Source organism: Manis pentadactyla, chromosome 13, assembly GCF_030020395.1.
Source record: "Manis pentadactyla isolate mManPen7 chromosome 13, mManPen7.hap1, whole genome shotgun sequence".
In the NCBI taxonomy this organism is placed as follows: Eukaryota; Metazoa; Chordata; class Mammalia; order Pholidota; family Manidae; genus Manis; species Manis pentadactyla.
The window spans coordinates 3,541,044-3,561,757 of NC_080031.1; the positions used below are offsets into that span (position 1 = coordinate 3,541,044).

Consider the following 20,714-nt stretch of genomic DNA (forward strand, 5'->3'; position numbering starts at 1 on the left):
CTCTGCTCCGGGGGTCAAGTCTCCAGTGTGCCCTCCCTGAGTAATTGTGAAATTATTATGGTTGGTGATTTTAATTTAAATTGGATGGAGAAATGTCATACTGCGGTCGACTCATTTGCTATGGATTTTCACTTAACCAAATTGATTAGTCAACCAACTAGACTTAACTTGAGAGTTGTAATCATTCATTATTAGATCTCATTTTTCCCAACGCACCCAGATGATGTCAAGAAATTAAAACGGCCGCAAAAACTTCAGCAGTGTCTTCTCATCGAGGCGTGGGTCTGCCTGAAAGCCCCAAGATGGACTAGGCTGTGGAGATCTACGGGCAGCTGCAAGGCCAAGCTGCCCTAGAAGAATGGCCGAAAGAAATGATGAGAGAGTTCATGGAGGCAAACCAAGCTGTCATAAAGTGGGCTCTCCCTCCTCCCTCTCCCAGGCATCAAACTTCTATTCATCCTTCAAGAACCATCCCAAATGCTCACTCTTCTTTGAAGCCTTCCATGACTTCTCAGGCAGAGGACTTCCCCATCTTTTCCAGCTCTGTGTACACCTCTACTGTAGGAATTAGTATGTTTCCATGTATTATTGTTTAAATATCTCTTCTCTTCTAAACTAAAGCTCCTTAAGGCCAGAGTCTGGTTTTATTCAATATTGTGTCCTAACTCCTATTGCTGTGCTTAGCACATAATGGGAGCTCAGTGTTTCTCTGTGGACTGAGTAAGTCGCCTAAAGGACAATGCATGTGTTTAAGCACTGGGATGCATCCTATGGGCTAAACAGCATGCACCACGATGCATTCTTCACAAGGATTCTTGTAACTGTACAAGAGGGGGAGAGAGAAGCCCCTACAGGTCTGAACCAGATTCAGAGGCTGGGGTGGACACTGTGCTGAGATGACTTAGCTCCCCACTCTGACTGCCAGGAAGCTAATGTGGTGATCGCTTGCTTCAACAACACTAAAGGAGACCTCCAGAAAAAAGTGACAGTCCCTCTGCTTCTGCCTTGGACAGACTAGCCCTGGACCTTACTTAGAAGGATCCTGCAGACTGAAATTGGGTTCCCTTTGGCCAGAGCAGGCTCCTTGGGCCTGGAACTTTTGCGGTTGCTCAGCAGGGTCCTGTGCTTGACTGAATGCTGGCTGCTCTCACCATATGAAAATTCTTCAACATTTTTGAACAAAGGGGCCCACATTTTCATTTTGCACTGGGGGCCCACATAAATCATGTAGCTGACCTGCGTATGGTAGAGGGACCTGAAACTATGTCACATGAGAAACAGCTCAAGAACCAAGGGTGTTTTGCCCGCAGAAGGGAAACCTGGGTGGGGACCTTGTGACTATCCTCAAATGCCTACAGACACTCATGTGGGAGAAGATCAAGACTGCTTCTGTGCTTGCCCAGAGGACAGAACCCCAACTACTGGGTGGACGTTCACTTGAGGTTGGGGCTGGGGTTGGGGTTGACAGGCAAGGGGCAGGGGGCACTTTGCATTGACTTGAACTATTTGAAAAAGACACCCAGAGATGATGCACAGTCAGTGCATGTTCAGAAGCATTTAAGCCAAGACTATATTGGCATAGCATGTTGTAGAGGCAGAGGGTGAAGCATCAGATGGCAGCTGGACTGCGGCATAGACTCCCTTCCAAGGCTTTGATCCTGTGCTCCCGAGGCAGGCAATCTCCTTTCTAAAGCAGAGTAGGGGCAACTGGAAGGAAGAGGAGTAAGCAGGGAGGGAAGGGCACACAGTCTACTGCCTGGAGTCAGCACAGGAGGACCTATGACCTTTGGTTAATAGTGACTGCGGCCAGAGGTGAAAGGAGGTGGCTCGCACGGGCCTCCCTCTCAGTCCTTCTCAGCAGTCTTCCTTTCTGCCGCACACACGGACGAGGCTAAGCTTGCATGGGTAATGTTACCTGGGCAACCGGTCAGCACCTCCTGTCCTCCCCACAGCCAACAAATGCCCCTGCCCCACATGGATTAATCACCCCCCCTGGAGGAGGGCTAGGAGTGGCTAAAGAGGAGTTAAGCCCATGATCAACCCTTAAAGTTGTCCTACGTGGCTTTGATCCAGGAAGATCCAGGGAGTTTCAACACATGAAAAATAAGTTCCGGGCCAACTGCTTCCTTCCTGGCTCCTGGAATCATTTTTCCAGCCATGCTGTCTGCACACCCCATGGGAGCTATTCATTAATGAGGGTGAGAAATGCCTAAATTATGCCTCTGGTTCATGTCCAACTCATTCAGAAGGTAAGAAAGTGGGATAACTCACTCCTGCATCATTTCGATGATTATCATGGAGTCATTTCCCCTGCAGCACAGAGAGGCTGTTGACAAGAGACCAAAGCTGCTTCTGCGTCCCGCGCGTACCCCTGCGCCCCTTGTCATTAGTGTTTCTTCATCAACGGACCCTTTGTTCCCCCTCCCTCAGCCCCAGCCTGGGCACCCGATCTCACCTGTCTGTCTGGTTATGAGATCAGGAACACTGACCCCTTCCGTTGCTCCTCTCCCTGGAAAGGAGCATTTTTGCTCACACCGGCTGCTCCCCAGGATTGGCAATGGGTCCCCTCCTCCCTTCCCCTGCCGCCCCCCGCCACCACCAGCTTCAGATGGGCTCAGAGAACTGCCACCATCTCAGGAAGAGCAGAAGGCAGAGAGGAAGGGGCGCTAACATCGCCAAAAAGCTTTTAGCAGAGACCATCATTTCCCTCCAAAAATCAATGCATTTTAATTCATACGAAGATATTTGTCTGCTGCTCCGTTCCTTCTAGGCGTAGAGACACGTTTAACAAAACAAGTCAGCCTCGCGTAGAGACAAACGCGCCAGCTTCTCCCTGAAATTACTGGAAGTTCATTTTCAAAAGCTGTCCTGTTTTCTGGGAATCAATGCATATCAACTAAAATCAATAGCTTCTCCGTGCGGATGGGCTGAGACACCAAACTGATCTAGCGTTCCAGTGCATTTGTATCCAAATCTAGACGTTCTCTACAAGTCAATGAATTTAAGCATCTGCCAGTGTCTTTTCACTTAAAACTAATCTGTTTGCTGATCGGACTGCACATTTCCAGAGTGCCTAGTAATATACTCTGTGTGTTTACCAGATCCAATGCACATTAACTCAAATAAAAATATTTCCACTTAACTTAAAATTGAGTTTGTTCCAACTTCAGCGAAGCTCATGGGAATTAACTAGCCAATCAGCCTACTAACCTTGCCCCCCTGGAGAACAGGCCTGGTCTCCGTCTGGCCCCAGGGGTGTGGTCCCTCCGGGGCTGGTACATTCTGGAACGGAGTGCTTCCTGCTTCTGCAGACCATAAACTCCAGAATCAGAAGGGGCACCGAATGTGTTTGCTCTAACCCTCTGCCTCCCAAGCCCTAGATTCCCCTCAAGCCATTCTACAGAGGGAATCTCTCTTCAGCTCCTAGCAGTCACGTAGCAGAGCCCCCTGCAGTCCCTCGTTCCTGTATGGCATGATGGCCAACCCAGGACTGTTCTCTGTAGACCCACTTACAGAGCACCTACTCCACACAAGGCTCCACAGGGAGGCAGGGGCAAAGACAGTGCCTGCAGGCTGGGGGCAGAGGTCCCAGCGGCAGAGGGGCCTTGATCCAGGCTCAGATGATCAGCCAGCAAAGGTTTCCTGAGCACCTCCCTGTCTAGGTTCTGTGCTAAGCATGGGGACACAGTGACGGTCATGGCAGACAAAGCCGTTGCCTGCCAGAGAAACCTCAAGTAAATTCATAGGAGAAACCAAATACTAACCACATGTGTGCACAAAGGACTACAAAGGGAAAAGTCCAGGGTGCTGCGGGAGCAAATAGAAGCACCAAAAACAGGGGTTGGGGGAGGGAGGCAGTGTGCAAGAGCCATACACTCTCCTCACCAGCCCCCCATGTCAGCCCTCGCACCTTCCCTTACGATCATTTATTTGAACCCCACAGGTCTGTAAGGGAGAACTGGGAACCCCATTCTGCAGGTGAAGAAGCTGCAGCTCGCAGGGTGCTTACCAGCTCTGCGACCTAACTGGTGACACCTGTCCTGTGACCGCAAACAGGCAAGCGGCAGAGCCACGGCTCCAGCCCAGGACTAGCAGACCCAGGCCCCGGGCAGCCCCGCTGGCCACCTGTCCCTCACATGCAAAGTGAATTCATAGCACAAGCCACCGGGTGTTTCCAGGGGCAGCCCAGCCCCAGAGAGGAAGTGTGAGTCTGGAATCGGGACAGGGGGAGAGCCCCGAGGGCTCAGGTCTGTATCAGGGAAGGCTTCCCAGAGAAGGTGGCTCTGGAACCAAGCCAGAGAAATTCTAAGGAAGGGGCAGGTCCCACACGAGAGGCACCGTGGGGGCAAATGCAGGAGGTGGGAATACATACTGCTTTGGGGGGCAGGGGGCGGGGTGAGGAGCCCAGGCCAGGCTCACATCCCGGCTCTGTGCAGAGCATCCACAGGACAGCTAGATCAGGAGCATGAAACCAGGCTCTAGAGCACCCTGACTGTCACCCTGAGGACGTGCTCTCTGACTGCATCTCAGGTTCCAAAATTGCTGCTGGTCCTGAAGAAGCCGGGGCAGGAACACACTCCAGGCACCAGGCCGACCCGGCCGGGTCCTCCTCTGATCCCACAGGGTCCCTCTTCCCCACCCACCCCTGGCACTAGCGGCTCCGGGGATGCTGCAGAGAGAGGCTGGTCTCCAGCTCTGGGAGGCCTCAAGGCATCACCATGGAGACGCTGCAGGTCGCCAGCCGCATGAAAGGAGCTGTGAGCTCCGTGGCCCACCCGGGACTCAGAGCTAACGAAGAGGTGGCAAAAGTGTTTCATTTTCTCCCTTCTTCTTGCTCTCTCTCAAAAAGAAGAGGCGACTTACACAGGCAAACAAACCCCACCGTGCCCCAGAAGGAAGGTGCTAAGCCCGCCCCTCCACGGCGCCTGGCCTCCTCCTGGGAGAGGCAGGGAGAAACCTGCGTCCAGGGGTCTACGGCAGGAAGATCCTGGGAGAGAAAAGGATGGAGGGACCGAGGGGAGGCGTAGGCTTGCTCCCTCTTCTCCGACCCAGCTGAGGGGGCACGCTCAGCGCCGTGCGAATGGATGTACATTAATACCTTCAGACTCACTCACTCTGGAGTTTGGAAACCCAGGAAACCTCTCTGATTGCCTGCAAGACCTGGATCCTTTGCATTGGGGTAAATAATGCAAACTGGATACACGGGCTGCTTTCAACACCATCTCCACTCAACTGCTGCGTCACGGATCAAGCACCCCAGTGTGGCCAGTCCCCCCTTAGAAGCCCAGGGAATCCCTGCCCGTGTATATAAGGGGCAGGGATACCCTCAGACTGGCAAGGGGGAAAGGAGGAGAGGAGGGATGGAGGTGCCGGGATGCCCAGAGACAGGGCTGGGGGCAGGATGCAGGAAGGCCGAGCTGGGAAGGGGAGACAGGGCGGCCCCAGCGAGCGAGCAGTCTTCAGGCCCCGCGCCGTGTGCTCTGCCACAGGGGGGTGAGAAGCGCAGAGGCGGAGGGAGAGGAGGCGGAGAGGTGAGAAACCTGGCGTCTCCAGGCCTGCCCACACCGCAGGCTGCTCTGCTGTGCGCGATGCCTCATCTCACAGTCATTAGAGAGCCCCCAGGAAGGATGGAAGCCGGACACCCCGAAGGGGGTGGAAATGAAGAGAAGGGATGCACACGGACGTACATGTGCCCGAACATCTTGGGAAAGAACAGCCCCGGCCTGCATCTGCCCAGCTCTGAATTCCCAGAATCCCAGGAGTGGCCGATGGGCTATTGTCCCTCCGAAAGCCTCAGGAGCAGTACCCAGTGGGCAAAGTCTCCGTGTCTGACCTGTTCCTCTTTCTCTGCCTTCCCTTGGAGCAAGAAGAAAATCAACGTCCCCTCCAGTCTGGCTCAGCCCTTTCTAGCCAACAGCAGTAACCTGGGAGGCAGGGAAGGGAGCGGCCCCAGGAACACCCACTGGAGGAGAAGTATCTGCTGCAAGACTGCGGACCCACCCCAACAGCCCTGTGCTCAGCGCCTGCAGCGGCTCCCTTCTTGCCCGTGATAGCAGGCAAGGTCCTTCCACGGAGGCTCTACAGAACCGGCAGGCAACCACTCCAGCCCACTGCCCTTTGGAACGCACCTGGCGCATGCCTCTCACCATCCCTGATCCGGCGACACACCTCCTTTTCTCTACCCCAGACCCACCAGATGCCCATGGGCCTCAGGCCCCTGCACTGATGCTTCCTCCGGCAGAACACCCTCTTCAGAGTCTTCGCACCTCACTCCCTCAGGCCTGTGTCCAGACGTGACCTTTCAGTGAGTCTTCTGGGTCACCCTACCTAAACTCAGCACCACATGCTCCCCACTCCTTTGCCCTGTTTTACTTTGTCTCAGCTCTTAACCACCGTCTTTATTTACTTACTCGTCTAGTTTATTGTCTGTATCCCCGGCTATAAAGGCAGAGGTTTCAACTGTGTTGTTCTCGGTTGTGCCCTCAGCACCTAGAAGCATCTTAGCAGATGTAGGTCCTCAATAACTATTTACTGGGTGAAAAGAAACATCTCTAAGCCTGCTCCCCACTTGCCACTCCAGTGCCCCTCCTAAATACCTCTGAAGACACTGACCTTCCTGGGAAATTACTTGTCCTTTGGCTCCAGACTGAGACGGACAGGAGAAAGATGGAGGGGAATAACAGAACAGGGCTTTTCTTCTGTCAGGTCCAGAGACAGCAAATAGGGGTGAGGGGAGACGCTGGCGGGCAGTAATCCCACTGAATTCCCCGATGGCACCATGGCCAGGTGCAGAAAGCAAATTCATCCGGGCCACTAAGCATCTCCTTTAGCGAGGGCACACACCCACACACACCTCAGTTTCCTCCCCAAGTCTTTGAGGTTTGAGGAGTGTGGTCCCTGTGCCAGCCCCTCGGGCCCTGCGGTCTCCGCAGCAGCCTCAGGGGGAATGGGTGTGGCCACCTAGTGTTGGAAGGCATCCTTACTGCCTATACAACTCTTCGATTTCTACCTACAGTTGGGCTGGGCGACTAGAAAAGCAAGAGCAAATGGGAGAAAAATGAGCCCCAGGATAGCAGGCTACTGGGCAGAGCACAAACTGGTCCAGCCGAGTTGACAGCCGCTGGAGCAAAAGCCTTTTGAATGTTTGGATTCATAATGAGCACCACAAGCTCAAGCCAAAGGCCCCCAGGCGTGGGTGCAATCCCAGTCCACCCACTCCTCACCTGGGCTGGTGGTGCTACAGGCCAGGACACACATTTTTCTGGCAGACTAGCCAAGTGCCCACAATCCTGTAAAGGTGGCCCGGGGCCGGGAGGCGCTGGACAGAGGCAGCCTGGCCGCAGTGGGCACGCCTGGCCCAGCTGGGCTAGCAGGGCCCTATTTATAATTGAGCTTCCAGCGTGCAGCTCTCACTGGCACTGTCGGTTAGAGCCATTTGATGTCATCAAGCCTTTGGAAAAAGGAAGAGGACGGGAGGGAAGACGCAAAGGCAGGGGAAACAAAGGGAGTTTCGTGGTGGGACTTCAAAGAGCCAAGTGTTTGAAAAGATCTCTGCTAAGGTGCCGACCTACTTTGCATGCGGAGAAGCCATCTCTCACTCTACAGGGGAAGAGTCCCGCCCAGAGTGGCCACAGCACCATTCAGCAGAGCCGGGGCCACACTGCAGAACCGTCCGTGCTTTAGTGCTGTAATCAGAGGCCATTTAGGAGCCATGATTTGAGTAATTATATAAGATTTCAGCCTCTCTTCTTCCAGGGCCACCTCTGGATGATGGAGCTGCCGGAGTGCAACAGCCGTGGCTGAAAGAGCAGGTGCCGGGCCAGCAGAGAAGCCGAGGCAAACCTCTGCACTCAGAGCACCAGGTCACACCCGAGGCCCGGGGCCGACCTTGGCTCTGATGCCTCCCAGCAGTGTGACCTTGGGCTCAGGACCTGGCCTTTCAGAGACCTGCTTTTCTCCTCATGTTTTCACCTAGATGATGAATCAGGTGACAGCCACAAGTGAACCCTCCTAGTCCAGTGCTGGCACATAGTAGGTGCTCAGTAATGGTGGTTCTCCCTGTTTTCTAGAATGAATCTGGAAGAGTCATGCCATCCTGCTCACAGACTCCCTGGACCGATCGGCGCCAACCCCACGTCCAGCACACGGTGATTAGGGCCGAAGGAGTCAGGGTCTACCAAGAGAGGGGCTGGCCCAGCAGCCAGAGGGGCCCAGCTGGGAGAGGGCCCCAGGCAGTCCGAAATGAGAGCAGAGGGGACGCACGGGGCACAGGCCCAGAGTGACAGGGACACGTGGTTGGAGGAACAAGGGCTGAGAGCAGGTGGGGATGCTCAGCCGACCGACTAGACCCCACTGGTCTAATGGGACAACACTCTGAACTGGTGCCCAACAGAGAGAAGAGAGTAAGGTGTGGGGCACATTCTAGGACAGTTACAACGCTCAAGAGAAATGAGTTGGGCTAAGCTAGAGGTCAGGAGGGATTCGAGAAGGAAAACCTCCTACAAAGTTAGGCTGAGTACTTTTTGTCATTAAAATAATTAATGGTATTAAAATTTTTTTCATTATATAATCCTCATGGTGATCCTATGAGGTCGGTACAGTTAGGAAGTATTACTATTACTGTTTGACAGAAGGGGCGACTGAGGTGCAGAGAATCGCACGGCTGGTCTAGGTGGGGGGCTCTGTGTCCGGATCAAGAATCTGGTTTCTCAGTTGTTTTCTAGTGCCTCCAAAGCCTTTGTATTCATTCAGGAAATACGGGAGGAGCTAGTACTGTGGGTGGCAGGCTCTGTTCCAGGCACTGGAGATACAGCAATGAACACGTGTCTTCTGCCCTCCTGGCCCCACTGGGTCAGCATCGTGCGTTTGTCAGCAGCACGCCCACCCGTTCCCCAGCATGGAGTGGGACTACTTCAGGAATGGACTCAGGGGACACAAATAAACCCATTTAATCTCAGCCAAATTCAAGCATCTAAGGCTAGGTCAATCTCTTCTGAAAATCTAATCATTTCATGAATTCCAAACAAAGATGAAATTAATTATGGATTATCCTTTGGCTTTAAGTGACCCTCCAAATGCAGTTATTGAAATCTCCCCCAGCTAAGGAGCTACTCTGGTCTTCCTGCACCTTGGGCAGCGGGACCCGAGTGCCCACGGCCTCCTCCAGGTCCCCTGATGGGGGCACCGCTGACCGATGCGGCAGCAGGGGGGGCTCCCTTCACCTCTCACCCCGGAGCTTTTCATCTGTATGTCGTCTGATCCAAGGACAGAAGGGCCAGAGCTCCGCCAATCTCTACCCCTCCCAATTCAGGGAGGACTAAGCCCCTAGACAAAGAACGCTCCAACATCTAACCTCAGGGCAAATGTGCGGGAGTCTTGGAAGCTGAGAAATGCATGTGTCCTTTAATCTGCAGTTTCATTCAAAGATTTATCATACAAAACCCTTACACATTCTGCCCAAAGACAAATGCATATGGATGTTCCTTTCAGCATTGTTTATATAATTTTTTTAAATGGAAGCTTGTAAATATCTGCAAATGAGGGTATCATGACTTTACATGGTGGCACAGCCATACTGCAGAATACTACACGTTCACTAAGAAGAATGAAGTAGAGAAGTAGGCACTGCCATGCAAGATCTCCAAGACACATTCGGTTAAAAAGAAAGCTCCCCCAAAGTATGCTCAGCATCGTCCTATATTTAAAATAACAAAACAAAAATGTGTGTGTGCATGCTGAGGGCGTGCACAATTTCAAATAATACATATGAAACTCTAGTGTAGTATCCGGCATATAGTAGGTTCTAGGTACATTTTGCTATTATTTCCAAATACATTTTTCAAAGTTGGGGGGATAAGGAAGGGTCTACACCAGGTGCCCACAGTGGTGACCGCTGGGGGCAGGAGGTGGATGGGGGCGGCTCTGAAGTGCAGCGGCCACAGTGAACTACATCCAGTCTGTTGTTCCACTATTTTACATCAGACATAATTTTTGCAGCTCTCAAAACATAAAAGGGGGAGGAAGACATGGAGCTTCTTTTCCCCAGATACCGCCAGAGAAGCCTTCCTTGATCCTGCGGCCTGCAGCCATTGGAGGGCCCTCTGGTCCACTCTCAGTGCCTCCGGCGCTGTGGCAGCCCATGCTGTGCAAAGGACATGAGAATGCCTCACCGCGGCTCAGCTGGACCAACTGGGGTGCTCAGCGTCTCCCCAGACGCTGGGTCTCCAAGGGACCAGGGGGTCAGAGTGCGCAGCTCTCCGTCCATCGTGGGCCTCCTGCAACCACCTGTCCGTTCAGGCACAGGCTCTGGGTTTCTGCCTCTGTCTTGTCCTTCCTTTAGGTGTGGTTCTGGTTCTTCCTGACACACCCATCCCCTCTCACAAACACCCCACTTGGCAGAGGAAGGAAAGCAGAGCTTTGTGACCCCTACCCTTTGGCCTAGGTGTTGCTGTGCAGCAGGATGATGGGAGGGCTGGGCCGTTCTGAGGGAAGCAGACCGCATGGGCTGTAGCCCTCGGCCACGACTCACTGGCTCTAGTCCACCCAGCGCCCAGACCTCTCCACCTGGAGAATGCTGAGAGGTGGAGGTGGGCTCGGGATGGGAAGGGGGCAGCCCCACTGCAGGGCTGCCCCCTGTTGCCCTGGGGGGATCTCATCCTCCAGCCCCGGCCACACCACTGCACCCATCAGCTCCACTCATCAGGACAGAATCGGAGCCAAGGCTGCATGCCCAGCCATCAGGCAGAGTCGCCAGCAGCCCAGACCCTTGGCAGGCCCAGAAATGGGTGAAACAGGGCCACCAGGTGCCCTTGGGGATGTGCCTGGAGGGCGGCGAGGAGGAGGATCTGAGGCCGCCGGTGGGTGGATCCCAGCGTCAGCCACTGGTGGCACTGCTGGGTGAGAAGGAACAGGCACTGGCCTGGGCACGTGGTGACAGCCACCCTTCGAGGACCTTCCCAAGCAGGGAAAACCCAGCCCTGGGCCACCTGTAGTGAGAGGAACAGCTGGCTTTTACTCACTACAAATGAAAACACAAAGTTTTCAACATTTCCAAAAGATGTTCTGTCACTGTCATCGTGTCTCAGAGTGCGTTACCGCAGGAAGATACAATGCCCCCATTCGATAGAGATGAGAAATAGAGGTCCCCGGGCGCCCAGGCTCAGCGGCTGGCCGGAAAGGCAGAACAACCACCTCTCCCGGCTCCCGGCCTCTCTCCATCAGTCAGGATCTGGCCTCAGGTGAGTGTGCCTTACCTGACACCCCCACACAGCCCACCTCACCAGGATCACCCACACCATTGCCCAAAAGCACCAGACACACACCAAGTGGGTCAAGTCATAAGACATCTTTAGAAAAGAAAGTGAGCATTTCCCAAAGGCTTAGAATCACAGACTGATTTCTGATCCTCCTGTTTTACATGTCAGGGATGTGGGATCCGGAGAGCTGACATGACTTGTCCTGGGCCACACGGCAGAACTAGTATGGCTCTCGAAGACCCAGGCACTGGCCCGTGAGCTCACCCCTCTCAGGGGGAGCCCAGCCCTCGCCCCTACCTCCTGGCAGAGCCTGGGCAGGGCCAGGCTGGGTGACGTTTCCTGGCCAGACTGGAGCCTATGGAAGGATGTCATGGAGAGGCAACTTTGCACTGTCCTGTCTCTCCTCACATGCATTGGCCTGAAGGTTACAAGCACCCCAGCATGCTCTGAACCCCATCCCCTCCAGGCAGAACCTGCCCAGCAGAGCTGGGACGTGGGCACCAGGAGGAGGGGAAGACACCATGGCTTCTGCCCCACAAGCTGGGTGCCCCACAGGCAGGGCCAGAATTTGGGGTTCCCACTGCAGCTTCTGTTTAATCGGTTCCTCCCTATATTAACCTGAACTGAGACATGACGGCAGGGATAGCACTGGAATGGGAGTCCAGGGGCCTGCGTCCAGGCCCCACCCGGCCCAGATCCAACTCCAGGGAGGCCTCGGGCGAGTCCCCTGCACGCCCCAGGGGTTGCGGCCCCATCCTGGAGGTGAGCATAGACCAGGTCACCTGCAAGGGCCCTGCAGCTCTGCCATTTAGGAAGAAGGGAATGGTGGGAGTCAAAAATGGGAAGTCAGGAAGAGATCTGGTTGAATAAGTGTCGTAACATAACACTCCTTAAACACAGACTGCATTCTAGGAACCTGACTTGGGGCTTCACACATATTCTTTCTTTTGATCCTCATGACAATCTTTCAGATATCATAATTAACCTCATTTTATAAATGATGCAACTGAGGCTCAGAGTTATCATGTAGCTGTCCAAGTTGTACAGTTTGCACAGTTTGCAGTCAGTGAGGCTAGAACTGTCTGGCTTCTCCCTCACTTTCCACCCATGTGCACACGTGCACATGCACCCGCGTGCAGGCACGCACCGCCCACCCCCACACTCTGCCTGCAGCCAGGACACTCCAGCGGTGGCTGCCACGCTGAGTAGGGCCTGCCTCACGCACGCAGTTTTGAGGATCAGTCAGGCTCCCTCTCCCCCTTCTGACATCAGTGAAGCCCTAACTTCCCAGCACCTTCTTAGTATTAAAGATTCTCATCAAACCACAAGTCCCAGTTGTTTGCTCCAGAGAAAACGGCTCCATTCCCTCTTCTCCTTCGTTCCCTCCTTGCCCTTTGATCCCAGATCCACCCCTCGGCTCCTTAGACTCCTGCTCAGTCCTCATCCCAGGCCCAGGAGCCTCTTCCTCAGGTTCTCCACACAACAGGGATTCTGAATCTTTCCCAGCTGCACAACCCCTGCTTCTGGGCTCTCGGGGGTCCCTCTGTGCTGATGCCCCCAGCACCCCCTTACTGCTGCAGAGGGGCCACCTCCTTCCTCAGCACCTCCTCAAACACGGCAACATCCGGCGGCTGCAGGGGGCTGAGCCAGGGGCCAAGTGATGGGTGCGGGGACGTGCACACGCCAGCCACATGTGGGGTCATCGCAGGAAGGCAGAGCGCACCTCCTGGGGGCTCCGCAGCAAGGGGCTGATGCTGTCCCAGAGGGAGCAGAGGGCCTAGAGGTTCAGGCCCACCGGGGGTGCTCCGCCTGGGAAAGGGCAGGGAGGCCCGGGGGCACGAGAGAGAGGAGCAAGGGAATAGCCAGGGAATGAAGGCAGGGGAATTGGAAGGGAAAAAGCTGTGGGACTTGCTGGTTAATTATAACCCGTTAGACCAGAAGAAGGAGCAGGAGACGCAGAGGCTCAGGGAGACCCTGGTGGTGGGAAGGTGGTGAGCTGCACAGACATAGGGCTGTTGGGAGAAAGGTGGAGGGGGTGGAGGGGGAGGGAAGGAGAGTGGGGAAAGTCCTGGTTCAAACACTGGTTCTGAAATAATCGGGGGATTTCCACGTGGAAATGTCTGCGGGTGGTTAGACAAGTGAGGCCAGAACCACAGGGACACTGCCGGGTGGGAGACAGAAAGACCTCCATGTGCACAGGTCCCTAGGCTGCCGGAGGCGGGAACCAAGTACACTCCGGGCCGCCCCTACCACCGCAAGTGGGGTCAGCATGCGGCCGAGGCAACTTGTTGAATGAAGCAAGTGATGCCTTCCTGAAAGTGACCCTGTAAAGATGGGCACCTGAGGGGGCAGGGGGCGTAGGGCCTGCAGGCAGCCACCAGGCGGTCAACAGCCCTGGCGCTGCAGGGGCACAGGGAAGGGCGAAGGGGCGGTGCCACGCCATGGGAAATGAAGAAATGCCTGTGACCTTCCTGCAGTGGCCCAGGGGGGATGAGTGTGGAGGGGGGATACTGGGCGGCCAGGAGAGCGCAGGGCAAGGGGGCTAGTCAATGCTAGCTAGCAGAGGTAGTGTGAAAGGTCAGGATCCGTCCCTGGTTCCAGTCGACAAAGTTTCCCAGAGGCCATGACATGCTGGGCACTTAACTGGGCGGGTGGACCCGGGACTCTGAGGTAGAGGCCTTGACCTAGGCAAGAGCACGCTCTTGGGCAGGGCATGTGTGCACTTCTGAGAATGGCAGCCCAGGCCTGGGGAGGTCAGGGGCCACGTGGCCCCAGAGCTTAGGGTCACAGGATGCAGCTACCCCTCCCTGCCAGCACCCAGCCCTTCCTCGGTTTTCATCAGAACTTCCAGACACGTGCATTAGCCTCCTGGGACCTCTAGGCAGCCCAGAGCCTGGGCGGGGAGAGGGGCCCAACGCTCCATGGCTTCTCTTTGTCCTTCCTGGCAGGAAGGTTCTCTGAACACTGTGTGATGACCCCCCTCCAACACACACACACAGTCATACGGTCACATAGCAGAGCATTTCTGCCTCCTGCCAAGGTCACATAGCAAGACACTCGGGTCAGCGAGGAGTTGCCAACGTGCCTTTAAACAGCTATTCCCCAGGTGGGTGGGGACCAAGGGACCAACCCCCGGGGCAGCTGTTTTTGCCCAGAACCCCCAGAGCTGCGGCCCCCTCCTAAAAGGCACCTTCCCTTCCCCTGCCTTTCCCAAAATCAATCCTGACATCTCCTTAAATCGAAGTCAGCCACAATGAAAGGGTGGTGCGGAATTTTGTTTACCAATCCTGGCATCTAATTAAAATTAGCTGATGGTTCTTCTGGTTGGTTTTTTGTTCTGACTATTTTTAAGCCAGAGCTGCTAGATCAGTGCAGCCACTAGTAAGCTGTCAAATCAAATTTTCAAAAGCAAATTGCTTTTATAATTAATTTAATTATTATTACGGCTCCCAGTTTTGTGTTGCCTTAATGAACACAATCAGGTTTCACCCTCCGCTTTTCCCCCCCACAGGCACTCAGCACCCCCTCGCTTCCCCAGACCCACCTTCCACCTCTCCAATCCAATGTGGGCAAACGGAAAAGAAAGAAGGGCAGACACATCCCCAGGCCCCTCCCCGCTCACGCCCTCACCCTCAGAGTGAGTAATTAAAGCTCTGCTCCCTGTTATGGGGTAAAGGGTGCATGTTTTAATTACCCCTGAGCCTACCCAGGCATCCTCACACCCCCGCCCAAGTCTGTGAACCCGTGGGGGGCGGTGGGGGGCAGTTAGGAGGGAGAGAGAGAGTGTGTGTGTGTGTGCTTCTGTGACAGTGACAGCAGTCTGTCACCCGGGGTCTGGAACTCACTGGGGAACTGTCAGTTACTAAGGAAACTAGGAGGAAGAGAGGAAGACAGAGAGGCGGGTAGATCCAATTCTGGGTGACAAGTGTGAGGCACAGAGCCTGCGGCCCCCCCTGTGCGTCCTTTCCTACGGGAGAGTCCTTAGGGGTGCGCAGGGGCAGGTCACCGAGGAGGCGCCACCTGGGGATGACACCCCGTCAGGGGCCCAGAGGCCCAGAGGGAGGGGCGGCCAAGGGCCAGGACAGTGTCCAGAAGCAGCCTGTGTGCGTGTGTGCGCACGTGCGTGTGTGTCTGTGTATTTTCCGTTTTCTGTCTTTCGGGTGTTTCCTTTTTCCTTTTGTTTTCCTCCTTCCTTGGTTTCAATTTAGCTCATTTCTTTCTTTTCTTTTTTGTTGTTGTTTTGGTTCTTCTGTGCCGCCCATCAGCCTCTCTCGCCCTCCCTGCTCCTCGTCTGCTTCTCCTTCCCCCACTCTGCGCCCTCCCTCAGCATCTTCTCTGCTGGCCGCGGTCCGTCTCCCTCCCGGCCCTCCCGCGGCCCCCGTCCGCCCCGCTCCGTGTTTCTCAGGCTCTGGCCCAGACTCGTCCCTGGGAACCGTGAGGGCGGGAGGCCTGGGGGCGGCCGGCATCCGTGCAGCAGGGCCTCCCCGGCCGGGCCCGGCCTGGTTCCTGCTCCCCGAGGAGACACGGCGCCCGGTAAGGCGGGGTCCAGGGCCGTGCCGGCTGAGAGCATCGGGGCGAGCTCTCAAATCTGATGCCACCGGGACAGGGGGCCCAGCGGTCACGGCACCCAAGTCCCGTTGTTTCTGAAACAGGAGCAGAGACCAGGATGGAGGGGTGAGAACTGCAGGCAGGGCCAGGAACCAGCCCAGGAAGATGAGGGAGACGGGGGACAGCGGTCCGGGGCTGGCTCCGCAGGGCAGGCCCTGAGGATGCCCGCTGCACCGGAGGGCAGGGCTGCCGCCCGGGCTGGCCGGAGGGGTGGGGCCGCTCCCGCTGCCTGCCCCCGGCAGGAATAGCCCCAGTGGTGGGATGGTGAGGTGCCTTCCTCTCCAGAACCAGGGTCCTGGGAACGCCTCCGGAGGTATTGGGTCCCTTTGCGCCCCACCCGCCCAGGCATCCACCCTCCCACCTGCACGGACCCAAAGGGAGGCAACTCAGCCCCCCTACACCAGGGGGCGCTCTCTGGCCAGACACGTGACCTCGGCCTGGACGCGCTTCCAGGGCGCCAAGGTGCCCTTGGAGTCAGAATCCCCGCAGGAGCCCAGGGCCGAGGTGTGAGGCCGGGGCCCTGCGGAAGCTGCCCGGACGATGCCCCGGCCACGGGCTGATGTGGCGCCGTCCAGCACCTCCAGGCAAATGCTCCCGCCAAGGCCTCTGTGTAGAGCAAGCCTGCCACCTGGTGGTGAGGCTACCCAACTACACGCCCGGGCTCCCGAGGGGTCCGGCCCCACGTGGCCCCCAGCGCTGACCCCAGCAGGCGGCGCTGCCTTGTTGCGGCCCCTCTGGGCCCTTCTGACAGAGGAACAGCAGCAGAAAAGCCGAAGGCAGGAATGGGGGTGGGTCCAGGGTCTGATCGGGGGGCCCAGGGGCAAGGCCTGAATGGAGCGCCTTGAGAAAAGGCATTTCAGGCCTCCAGGCTGGTCCAGCCACCGCCTCCCGGGATGCGGACGAGGAAGCCGTGGCACGAAGACCCAGAGCCCGGATTCCACTCCCGGGGCACCACCGCCCGTCACCCAGATGGTGGTTCTTCCCATGGCCCGGAGCCCCTGATGCGGGCGCGGGGACAGACAGGCCGCGGGGCCCAGCTTGCAGGAGCTCACGCGGGGACCGAGGTACAGCAGCGGGCATCGGCGACAGGAAGCTCCGGAGGCCCCCGGCCGGTGGCGCGGGGCCGGCTTTGGGGTCGCCTGGTCCGGCGGCCTCCACACACAGACACGTTCATATGAAAAATTACGTTTTACGACTGCCTTGATAGAGACCTGAATATACTTAGGCTATAAAAGTATTTTCTTCAACCTAAAAGTTCACTGCTTTTCTTCTGACTGGAAAGGAAATTTAAATATTTTTGTGTGCCCAATGGATACATCGGCTCTGAGTTCAGCCTCCTCATCTTGCTGGTGAGAAACTGAAATCCAGAAGAGGTAAGGGCCTCCCCAGCGACACACAGCAGGCGGCACTAGAGCCAAAAGTGGGTCCTCCGGCCCCCAGGCTGGGGCTTCCTCCACTGCCCGTTTAACCTTCCTCAGGAGAGAAAAGCCCCGGCCACGTACACCGCAGACCAAGGAAGAGCCCCAGCCCAGCAGGGCCCCGCGATCGCCCACCATGTGGCAGCCCTGGCTGGGCTCTGCCCGCTCCCCCCCACCGCCTGGTGCAGAAGCCTTCCTTCCGCCAGTCCTGGCCCTGCAGCCAAGTTACCACCACCACAGCTCTTTGGCCTGCTGTCTTATTAATTCCTAATTTCCAATTTGCAAGAAGAAAGAGCCTTAAACCTCCATCTCACCAGCCCGGCAATCACACAGATGATCCAAGCGTCTCTGGACAGCCTTTAATTTATTTCCCAGCGCACGCGGGCACCGCTGAGAGACTTGATGGCACCAGCTTAAACATAATAAATTACTCAAGTACCAGAGATTAGTTAATAAAGCTCCAGGCTCCCTCCCAGCCCCTGCTGACTTGGTCAGGGACACCAGAGATTCCTTTGAAGATGCCCAGTGTGGGGGAGTGGGGCTCAGTGGTAAGTGTCCCCAGGCCCGAGCCAGACGTCCAACCCTTGACGCCAGGCAGAAGTTGTGACATGGGTTGAGAAGCAGGGGCCTCAGAAAACTCCAGAAAAAATGGACTCAGGCATGTTCTACTCCAGGTCTCAGTGTATCGATGGGAGTCATAATCTAATATCTAATGTTCTGACTCTTGCTTAGGCAGCGCGGGGAAGCCCAGGCCCAGTACCTGCCCAGGAAGGAAGGAAGGTGCCCATTGCCTTAGGAGCCAAGCAGAGAGAATGGAGATGCTTTTCTTGAAGACACAAAGGGTCCGGGATAGTCCTTAAGTACCTGAAGGCCCATCCCTGCTCCTCACCCCAGTTACCTGCCAGGTGTGTCTTCGCTGGGCCTCGCAGCCATTCTGGGTGCCACCTTCTCATGCCCAGCACCTCACCCTGCAGTGGTTCCCCAGCAGTTCTGCCCCACCCACACACACAGCCCACCGCACCCCACATCAGTCACTCCTCTGTCTGCACACGTCTCGTGCTCTTCCATTGCCTGCCTAACAAAATCTGGCTCCGTACCTGGAATTCACTGTCTTCCTCTCATGGCAGCAAAATAGGAGGCTGGAAAGATGCTCGAGGAAGAGGGTGGAGCTGGCCTTCCAGCTCACCTCAAAACCTGGATTCTCATCCGCTCGGCTGGCTCAGCAACATCCTGAAAGAGACAAAGAAATGGATGAGAACTCCGAATAGGGCCCTAGCCCACGGCACTGGGAGAAGGGCGTCAGTGCAGAGGGGTGTCAAAAAAGTGCCAAGCATTGGACAGCACCCTGAACTGTCTCTGGGATCTCCATCACCCTTAGGCGCCTTCCCCACCCCTGGCCTCAGCCCAGACAGCCAGGCCTAGAGACGGCAAGGAAGAGAAACCAAACCACCGTACCCTCCTCCTCTCTCCTTTGCTGCCTCTGATACCAAAACCAGAGCTCCTGGCTCCCGGGTCCCCTGGCCACTCCCAGCCCCCACGTGGATCCTCATGGTCCCAAGTCAGAGCCGTGAGCAGGAGCTGGTCTTCGTCCCCAGCCCCGTGGATCCGTGCTCCAGAGGCCAAAGAAATTGGGACGCACAGTCACCTTTGTTCCCAGGCACTAGTATTACTCATTATTATCAGTAATAAAAACCTCTTCAGTATCTCTAATTCTTTCCTTCCATAATTCTCAAAATACTGCCTACACATGCTCTTGTTTATGCAGAGAGGGCCTCCCTTCACACAATAGACACTGGCTGAATATGGTATAAATTGAATCACATTATAAACGCACCAGGGGAATCCTAACATGAATACTTTTTATAAAGCGAATAATCATCCCCTAATTTACCATCACTGTAAACCCAGGTGTTCATACAACAAGTTTGTTTGATGTGAGCAAAACCTGAGTGTGTACACACACACACATACATGCATGTGCACTGGGGCGGGGGTGGGGGTGTGGAAGCCACAATGCCTAGTATGGTGCCAGCACAAATTAGCACAATAAAAACGTTCTGATAGTGATATCGGAGAACCAAAGCACCAAGGATCAACTCAGAGCATTGATCCCACGGAAGGAAGAGAGAAGCCAAGGCCCCAAAAAGAGCAATGGTCTCGTGGGGTCACCCATTTCCCCAGAGGTCATTTCCAGGTCTTTACAAGACCATCAGGGTCACAAGGAGAGAGTGGAGAAAAATGAGGGGTGACTGGCTGGCAAGCAGGACTGATCCTGAAGAGTGTTAGGGTTCCTATCAGTTCCTGCAGGCTCTGGGGTGGAGCGGGCCATGAGACGCGTTAGACGGGATCCCATGATTTCAAGCCGGCCCTAGTTTCCCCCCGGGGGTGAGATCTTGGGGGAGGCTCCCCTGAGCCCCTGATGACAGGGCCCTGGGGTCCAGGAGCAGGCCCTGCTTCTACCTGAGGGGCGCAGCGCCCCCTGACCTCCTTCTCCAGGCCTTCTTATCCTGGCCTGCCCCCTCCAGGCACACATCTGTGCACAGGCCTCCAGAGACTTCCCTCCGGACACCAGGGTTTGGGCAGGTCTAAAACCCATGGTCCAAAATTCTTTCTTTCTTACTTTCTGTTAAAGAAGAGTTGATATACAATCTTATATTGGTTTCAAGTATATAACACAGTAATTCAACACTTCCCCACATTATTAAATCGTGACCCGAACTAGTGCAGCTACTATCTGACAACATAGAAAGATGTTTCAGAATCATTGGCTATATTCTCCATGCTGTACTACCATCCCTGTGACCATTTTATATTATGATTGAGGATTTTTGTGCTCTTTTATCCCCCTCGCCCTCCCCACACACCCCAACTCCTCCCCCATGGTAGCCACCAGTCACTTCTCAGTGTCTTTGATCTACTGCTGTTTTGCTCATTTTGTTTTGTTTTGTTTCTAGATTCCACAAATAAGTGAAATCATATTTGTCTTTCTCCACCTGGCTTATTTCCCTGAGCATCATACCCTCTAGATCCATCCATGTTGTCACAAATGGCAGGATTTCTTTTTTTTTTTAATGGCCGAATAATATTCCATTGTGTATATATACCATATCTTCTTTATTCATTCATCTGTTGATGGACACTTAGGTTGCTTCTATATCTTAATTATTATAAGCAATGTGGCAATAAACGGGTGCATATCTTTTCAAATCAGGGATTTTGTTTTCTTTGGGTAAATTCCTAGAAGTGGAATTACTGAGTCATATGGTATTTTTATTTTTAGTCTTTTGAGGAACCTCCATACTGCTTTCTACAGTGGCTGCACCAACTGACATTCCCACCAACAGTGTAGGAGGGTTCCCTTTTCTCCACATCCTTGCCAACATTTGTTATTTCTTGTCTTTTGGATAGTGGCCATTCTGACTGGTGTGAAGAG

The 20,714-nt window shown here is 55.0% G+C and overlaps 1 long non-coding RNA gene across 1 annotated transcript in view; it reads right to left on the reverse strand.

The window, feature by feature from the left end:
* LOC118929689 (uncharacterized) overlaps positions 1 to 20,714 on the reverse strand; it is a 138,842-nt gene that overhangs the window by 104,999 nt on the left and 13,129 nt on the right. The window contains exon 2 of the long non-coding RNA XR_005031703.2: positions 18,379 to 18,511. This is a non-coding gene — a long non-coding RNA (uncharacterized LOC118929689). The remainder of the gene's footprint in view (positions 1 to 18,378; positions 18,512 to 20,714) is intronic.